The following is a 9,507-nucleotide window of genomic DNA, read 5'->3' as shown; positions in this document are numbered from 1 at the left end:
TGGTAGATGCGTTTTATCATACGCCAGCTTTGTGAGAAAGTCCATAGAAGTGAACGAATGAGGCTTCATGCAGGCATATGCGTGAGTGACCTGTATGATGATTTGAAATTGAAAGCTGTAACATCACACAAAAAAATACATTTTGTAACCTTCACTTTCGCATTGCATTTCCAAATGTTAACAGGATCGTACTACCCAGACAGTAACGCTGCTATGCTGATCGCCAAAAATTACTGCTCATTACAGATATCAATCTGTAGTCTGATCTCATGATTTATAATATGTCAAGCACGTTCTCACTGTCATTGAATGACATCTTCGCAAGCATCATACCCCAAGAAAAGTATCATAGTTTACCAACTCCACTCTTACAAGGGGATGATGAACATGTCTTTCGATGCTGCATGAAGTCTGCACGATAAGGTAATGCATCTCATCGGGAAAGCAGGCCTATGTATTGAACTCTTGTTACAAGGTCTCTCAGTGAAGGTTCATATAATATGGGCTTTTCAAGTAATCATATCGTATGTCTTTCCTTCAAGTGGTTAATATGGAATTCTATGCCATCATAACATTTTTTATTTGATGATTTATTGCAAAAGTCTATCATTCAAATTTGATAGTCTGCATCTGCAGTGTCATTAATTAAGCCACTGGAAACTGAGTTCAGAGGCTATTGAACTTGTCTTAAAATGATCTGCACAATAGACGTCTCAAAACTTCTTCCATAGGTGAAATCATAGGAGAAGCGTTATAGGAGACTGCGTAACAGAGTAGATGTCGATCGTAATCTAATTAATCGGAACTGGCCACTTTACTTAGTGTTAATGTTCCACGAGAAATGCCGACAGACAATGTGAGAAGCTACTGTAAATAAAATTCTTCTTGAGTCGTTTACTCGCCGGGTTTCGACAGCCATTAGGGTACCATGTCACAAGTCCACGTTGCAAGGACCACCGAATCTAATTAGAGCGTTCTGAAAAGAAAGAAAACGACACTGCTGGCGTCACTCTGTTAATTAAATTGATTTACTGGAGCGTGTACACGGTAAGAAACGCTGAAGTACGAGAGAAAAAACGAGACGGAAGGAACTGGTCTTCTTCGAGCTGAATGGCAAAATTTTCGTCACTAAATACGCCATTTAGTACTTGAGTGGACATCTTTGTCCCATTATGTTAAGTTGTTTGTTTTCGACAAATATGTGAAGCTTCCGGAGCTTCCTAACTTTAAATGCGCTATTAATTTATACAGACGTGGTGGTGACATACTACTGCTTACATACTCTATATTCTGATGGCACACTAGTGACTAAATGTGTACGAGAACTGGTACGTCGCACGTGGCGAACACTAAATGTATACCAATCAATACAGCTTAACTATCCAGAACAGTAGTTACTTAGAACCGTAAGACGAATCAGTAATGTAACACATCTTATGGTAAATTAAAAGAGTGACGATCATGTAAATGCTTTTTAAATACAATAAATCGTTTGTGTTGCATTTTTTTCTGAAAATTCATAATATTAGTATCTCTGTCTGTCTCTCGCTCTCTCTCTCTCTCTCTCTCTCTCTCTCTCTCTCTCTCTCTCACACACACACACACACACACACACACACACACACACACACACACACACGCAGGAGAGAGAGAGAGAGAGAGAGAGAGAGAGAGAGAGAGAGAAGTTTGAAGTTAACGTCTCCTTCGCTTATTCCTTTGGTTTGTATTAAGCATACAGGCAAAAGCTCTTCTGTTCTTGTCTGAAATACAGATATTAGTTGACACTATGCTGAGTGTTTCGGAACTGCTGTTCCTCATTTCTAGAGACCATAGAGTAAACTTAGAAAATGAACCGTACCGTGGAACGTACGTCTGGAAATGATCTGTTTTCTTCTTCCAAGGAAAACAAAAGTGGACTAATGTTAGAACCTCTCTTGTTGCTATTGAATTTTTATCCATTATTTAATACAAAAACTGCTGGATGCTACGACCACCGCGTTCGTTCCACAAATCGTAGACTGGACGTTAGTTCTCATGCATTCCATGAAAAATAATCATTTATGCTGAGCCAACAGTACATGTGGCCAGATATTCCAGAAGCAGGATACTTGTAGGTGTTTCGCACACAAGATTTATCACGCAGCTCTGTATGGAAAGGTGAAAGTAAGGAAGATCGGGTTTAACATCCCGTCGATATCGAAGTCATTAGAGACTCAGCCAAAGCTCAGACGGTGTCAAGGGTGAGGAAGGAAATCGGCGGGGCCATTTCAAAGGAATTATACTGGTATTTGACCTGGAGCGACTTAGGGATGTCACCGAAAATGTAAAACTATATGGCCGGAAGTGGGTTTGAAACGTCGTCTTCCCGAATGCCAGTCCAGTGAGCAAGTGTTCAAAGGAGCTAAATTATGGGATTTTATTTGCCAAACATATGTTCCACTTTAATGTATTCACCCTTCCCCGAATATTGTGACGAGCAGTCTTCGTAACGAATCGATGAGGCAGTTTGATAAAACAAGATCTTACGTTAGGTAGCAATGAGTGATCGTATAATGCAGAGTCTCATTGTGGGTAACCTGGCACATGTAAAAACTACACAAGGAATGGTTAAAAGTGCTCATCGATTTTATTTTCATTGTATCATACAGACACCCACCGATACAGGATCCTGTTCTCGAAAGGTTACGGTTTGTTCGTAATTTACAAAACATTTTTCATCATCGACTTAGTCGGTTCTGTTTTGGGGAGCGGTGAGACTACGCTGAACGCCTTCAGACTTTTTGATGTTCTGTATGTGCTGCTTTCTTCGTCCATGTCGACAGTTCACAGATACTTTCTCCCTCACACAGAAATTTGACTTTTGCCATCCCCAATTTCAACCTGCCACAGACGCATAGGATTTAATAATTACAGAAAGGAAATGTACGAGGGGGCTGCTCCCCCCCCCCCCCCCCCAAAAAAAAAACATTGCCGTGGGCGGTACTTGCGTAGTACGCATTTCCGCCGCTAGGCGTGCATAGCGCAACTCATTACTAGTTAAATGCCACCTATGTTGTAGACCTGGCTTGTTCTGTTCATCTACAGTGTTTTTGCTAGCGGTGTTTTGTTCTTGTTTCTTTTTTCATGATGGCAAGTTTAAGTGAACAACGTGCTGCTGTGAAATTTTGTTTTCTGCTCGGTAAAAATGCTACTGAAACTCTTTTAATGTTGAAACCAGCTTACCATGGCGACGCTGTGGGAAAAAGTCAAGTGTATGTGTGGTTTGCTCGGTTGAAAACTGGTAACATGTCGATTGATGACAAACCTCGTTCTGGACGTCCAGTAATAGCCCGAATCGACGAAAATATTGACAAAAAGTGGAGAGCTGTTGCTCACAGACCGCCGACAGGCAACTGATCAACTGTCAGAGATTAGAGTGATCTTGGAGCTCGGTTCAGCGAATTTTAACGGAAGATTTGGGAATGAAAAGGGTTGCTGCCAGATTTGTTCCTCGGATTCTGACTGACACTCAAAAGGAACGTCGAGTTGAAACATTTCGTGTTTTGAAACAACAGCTTGATATTGATCCAGATTTTCTGTCAAATATCATTACTGGTGATGAGTCATGGTTACTGATGTGTCGACAGAAGTGCCGACACAGTGTTATTTTGAGGGGGCCGATATGCACGCTATAAGCTCACGCAGAATATCTTGAAGTCTGAAACAGGACGCTCAATGAATGCTATAAAGAAAAGTACGTTGCTTTTGGAATACTTAACTTTAATCCCTCCTTGTTGTATACATCGTTCTTGTTGAGACATGCTTTAGACGATAATTATCAATTGCCATGTAAGGCTAATGGCGCCTTGCTAGGTCGTAGCCATGGACTTAGCTGAAGGCTATTCTAACTATCTGCTCGGCTAATGAGCGATGCTTCGTCAGTGTAGTCGCTAGCAATGTCGTCCGTACAACTGGGGCGAGTGCTAGTCCGTATCTCGAGACCTGCCTTGTGGTGGCGCTCGGTCTGCGATCACACAGTGGCGACACGCGGTTCCGACATGTACTAATGGACCGCGGCCGATTTAAAGCTACCACCTAGCAATTGTGGTGTCTGGCGGTGACACCACAATTACGACCCAGAAACAGAGCCACAGTCGAGCCAATGGAACACATCATTGTCACACCTTCCAAAAGAATTTCAAGTTTAAGTAAACTTCAAAAGAATGCTGATTTGCTTTTTTGATGCCAAGGGTGTAACCCAGAAACAGAGCCATAGTCGAGCCAGTGGAACACGTCATTGTCACACGTTCCAAAAAAATGTCAAGTCCAATTAAACTTCAAAACAATGCTGATTTGCTTTTTTGATGCCAAGGGTGTAGTTTATTCAGAGTCTGTCTGTTCCCTCAGGTCAGACTGTCAGTCAAACCTTTCATTTGGAAATTTGAAGAAGATTGCGCAACAGTGTTGTACATAAAAGACCAGATTTGTGCTAGACGGGAGACTGGTTCCTCCAGCATGGCAATGCACCTGCACACACAGCCATCTCTATTAGACCGTTTTTGGCTAAAATGGCATGGTTTCGCTGCCCCATGCACCTTACTCGCTTGCCTTGGCCCCTTGCGACTTTTTCTTTTTTCCATGCATGAAAAGGGTCATGCAAAGACACCGATTTGATAACATTGAACAAGTCAAGAAAAAAACTAGGGGGAAGCTGTCAGCCATTTCTAAAGATGACTACAAAAAAATGTTTCGAACAGTGGAAGCACCGGTTGGACAAATGTATTAGTTGTAATTGAGAATATTTTGAATTAGATAAGGCTGTTTTGTAAACGGTTAGAAAATACATAGTTTTAAAAAAATAATTTCGTTTTCTCTGGGTATCTCTTGTAATTATACAATTTTTGTGTACCTGTTTACATCAGTGACTGATACATAGTAGCAGCATAAATGTATCATATAAAGAGCACATGTCTGAACATTTGAGCAATGCATGTCATGCTTATCATCTAAGAACTGCAGTAGCAAGAAACTCATATCTTTGATATTGTTATAATTTACACGATATAAAATCGAAGTTTACACTCGTTGTTATCAGTATTTCACGTTGCATTATGTTTGTGAATTCAGGTCTGAAGGCTGCAATCAAGCGAGCATGTAAACAGGGGCGTGGAGAGGGTACTTGGATTACCATTCTTTCTCTATGTTCATTCGTGTGATCGATGGTCCGCGGAACTTCTGCTGTTCACTTACATAGTAAAATGAATCACCTACAGCCGCCGATGTTATTTTATTATATGGAAACCAGTTGTGTGACTCAATACACCATGTTCAGACCTTGGCTGATGCTAAGGGGGTCAACTTTGACCTTATACACAATCCCATCAGTGACCAACATCTATGAAATGAAATGGCTTCCGTGGCATACTGTAGCAGTTATGGAAGGCTGTAGGGGCGGCGTGGCTCAGTATTTCTGCAGAGGATTTCCAACGACTTGTTGCGTCCATGCACGATGTTAGGAAGTATTCTATAACTGGCTGGCTCTGAGCACTATGGGACTCAACTGCTGAGGTCATTAGTCCCCTAAAACTTAGAACTAGTTAAACCTAACTAACCTAAGGACATCACAAACATCCATGCCCGAGGCAGGATTCGAACCTGCGACCGTAGCGGTCTTGCGGTTCCAGACTGCAGCGCCTTTAACCGCACGGCCACTTCGGCCGGCCTTCTATAACTTTCGTCACCTCAGTGTATTACTGCAATTGCAGAGGAAAATATTAAATTTATTTCAAAATAACTTATATAATTTCAAAGATTTATAATAAAATTTGCTGCATGTGTGACGTTTCGAATAGCTGACGTCACTCCTAAGGATTTTTTTTTTCTGCTGTTCGCCATCCTTAGGCGAAAATCTTGGAGTTGTATTCGGATAAGATCTCATTCTGTATTGTAAAGGTGAGAGAGGTAGGCTGTCTGGGTGGGTGCTATGTTGTCTGTCGAAAATGGCGGATGTGGATAGCGGAAGAGACGGGTCTTGGTGAAGATTCATCAACTCTTTACCAGTTCTTTACTAATTCGTGCAGTTCAGACATTCTTCTGATTGTGCTCCATTCTCTGTCGCAGTCCGGAGTTCCCTCGTTTCATTCCGGCGTCGTAGCTGCAGACGTTGATGTGTGGTGGGCGGTGTGCACGCGCTGCTCGAGAGGCAGGCCACTGCCCTGACGGCTCCGGTTCAAATTCAAATGACTCTAAGTACTATGGAACTTAACATCTAAGGTCATCAGTCACCTAGACTAAGTACTTAAGGGGGGTAGGACGTCAAACGGGACGACTTGGAGCGGGAGAGACACCACAGGAATTTTTAATTTCCACTGTCTATACTCTTAAAAATAAATTCATAAAACTTTGTCAGAATGACCAGAAAGGATTCAGGATTTACACTTATAGTGGTGGAAGTTCAAAAATAAAAGAAAATAATTCATTTTTTACATTTGTATTTCACCTTTTTTTCAGTTACCATTGGCCGCATTTGTTGCTATAGGTACACTTTTCTTCATAAGTAAGGGAGATTTTTCGATGAATTTTGCACAGCATACAAACCATACGTACAGGTGTACTAAACTCTAGAATTTTCCAAATCTATTAAAAACTGTGGTAAAAATTGAGATAATTAACTATAAAATTTGAGTTTTTTCTAAAAATGAAGTTTAAAGTGTAACCGCACATTCATTTTTTCATAAATAAAATAATTTCTAGAGTTTCATACACCTGTAAGTATGGTTCGTATGCTGTGCAAAATTCATCGAAGAATCTCTGTTACTTATGAAGAAACGTGTAGCTATAGCAACAAACGCAGCCAATAGAAGTGAAAAAATGATGAACTTTCACATGTAAAAAAAAATAAATTATTTTGTTATTTTTTTGAACTTCCACTGCTATGTTTGTGAATCCTTGATCCTTCCTGGTCATGCTGACAAAGTTCTATGAATTTATTCGGAAATGTATAGACAGTGGAAATTAAAATGTCCTGTGGTGTCTCTCCTTCTCCAAGACGGCCCGTTTGGCGTCCTACCCCCCTTAAACCCGACTAACCTATGCACATCACACACAACCATGCCCGAGGCGGGCTTCGAACCTGCGACCGTAGCAGCAGTGCGGTTCCGGACTGAAGCGCCTAGAACCTCTCGGCAACAACGGCCGGCCTGACGGCTCCGGTATGCGAGGTGAGCTGAGACGGCACGATGCGGCCGGGCTACAGTCACTGGTGGTCATGAGATCTTCCCTTATATGGAAGTTCACGTCATACCAGTGGCACGGCGATGACGTTGCCCAGAATTCAAGTCTGGATCGCCGGTGAGGAGCGGGGGCGGGCGGATGGCGCGGTCTTGCCTGCCCGGGCTGGGCAGACAGGCAGAAGTCACTCCTTCGTGGTCTGGTGGTGGCAGAGTCCACAGCGAGGATTCCCGGCTGACAGATGTCAGGCTCTGGGCGTGGCCCTGCAGCGTCCAAACCTGACGTACTCGGCTGGGCCAGCGCTAAAATGCTGGCTCCCGGCGCTGAATTCACGGAAGAGCTGCGTTTGTTGGCCACTGCGGACCATCTGGAACATGGCAACGATCGGTTCTGGCGTAATCGTCGACGAAGCGGAAGTCAGTCGAGGCAGAGTGGCTTCCCGAATGCTAGCAAAGGGCAGTGACACCCGGGACGGTGTCATGGATGTCTAGCGTCTCCTGAGGGGTACTGATCTGTTGGGAGCGATCGTCAGCTGCGGCCGAAGACATTGGCAGAATCTGCGGCCTGACAGCGGCCTCGTTGCAGTTCTACGCTCTGACATCCGCTCCAAGCCGCCCTATCATTTCGTCCCGTTACAGAATGTCTTATTCCGTCCAGTCCTGGCCGGAAATTTCTTAATAGCGACAGTGATTGTAGTGTTAAATCTGTCGTGCCATCGTTTTTGGGACGTCCTAATATGATGTGGTTACATCTTCTACGTCTCCACATGTTCTAATATGGACAGAGAAGTGTCCCAGTGGATTTAAATGCCTGTTTATACGTGATACTGCTACACTCTCCTCCAAGCCGAGAGAACACTATGTCTGCCCCTCATGCCCTAGTCGCACAGTTTCTGTGATATGCATAGCGTTTGGTGTTCCCCTCCTGAACCCATCGACTCCATAATCGCATGACGATCTTAGGATCCTGAACGATGCGAGCAGCAGTATAGCTGAATGTTAATTCGAAGTTTATGTAGGCCACGATCTTGTCACTGTCGAATTCGGTCATGGTAGAAATTTCTACTTCTTACACGAGGCATGGCATCTTCTTAAAAACGAACAAAATTCAGACGTACTTCCTTAATGAGAAACGCGTTGCGTAACTTTCCTTATATACAGAATGTACCGGGTGATCAAAAAGTCAGTATGAATTTGAAAACTTAATAATATAGATAGAGAGGTAAAAATTGACGCACATTCTTGGAATGACATGGGGTTTTATTAGAACCAAATAAAAAACAAAGTTCACAAAATGTCCGACAGATGACGGGTGCGAGGTACGCCGATATGTTACAGAATCGCATCATCCCCAGCCTGGCTGATAAACACCTGCTGGAACGTACGATGTTAATGCAGGGTGGCGCTCCACCCTATATTGCTAGACGCGTGAAAGATCTCTTGCGCGCGTCGTTTGGTGATGATCGTGTGCTCAGCCGCCACTTTCGTCATGCTTGGCCTCCCATGTCCCCAGACCTCAGTCCGTGCGATTATTCGCTTTGTGGTTACCTGAAGTCGCAAGCGTATCGTGATCGACCGACATCTCTAGGAATACTGAAAGACAACATCCGACGCCAATGCCTCACCATAACTCCGGACATGCTTTACAGTGCTGTTCACAACATTATTACTCGACTACAGCTATTGTTGAGGAATGATGGTGGACATATTGAGCATTTCCTGTAAAGAACACCATCTTTGCTTTGTCTTACTTTGTTATGCTAATTATTGCTATTCTGATCAGATGAAGCGCCATCTGTCGGACATTTTTTCAACTTTTGTATTTTTTTGGTTCTAATAAAACCCCATGTCATTCCAAACATGTGTGTCAATTTGTACCTATCTATCTGCATTATTCCGTGATTTATTCAAATTTATACTGACTTTTTGATCACCCGGTATTTTGCGTTACTCACACGTGTTTTGTGCGGTTGCGCTTCAATGCTTATCATTTGCATATCCTCAAATGTAGCACACGTCATGCCAATTAGTCGTTGCTTGCTGTCTTCATGGTTTCACATTTTGATGACCATCGGTACATTTCCAAAAATACATGAGTAGGGATACATTGGGGTAAACTCGATAGATTTAAATTGAAAATTTGATGTCTTGGAGACGTTGCATGGAAGTAATAGTACACGACAATAAATCTAAATATCTGACTAAATATTAATCGGAGACTGTGCATCTAATTATTGTTGTAACATGCCATTTGAATCCAGGGATTATAAATGGGTATGACTACCTCCTGAATAACTTG

Source organism: Schistocerca serialis, chromosome 3 (assembly GCF_023864345.2).
Source record: "Schistocerca serialis cubense isolate TAMUIC-IGC-003099 chromosome 3, iqSchSeri2.2, whole genome shotgun sequence".
NCBI classification, from domain to species: Eukaryota; Metazoa; Arthropoda; class Insecta; order Orthoptera; family Acrididae; genus Schistocerca; species Schistocerca serialis.
The sequence above is the reverse complement of the archived record's forward strand: the minus strand, read 5'-3'. Positions refer to the sequence as shown.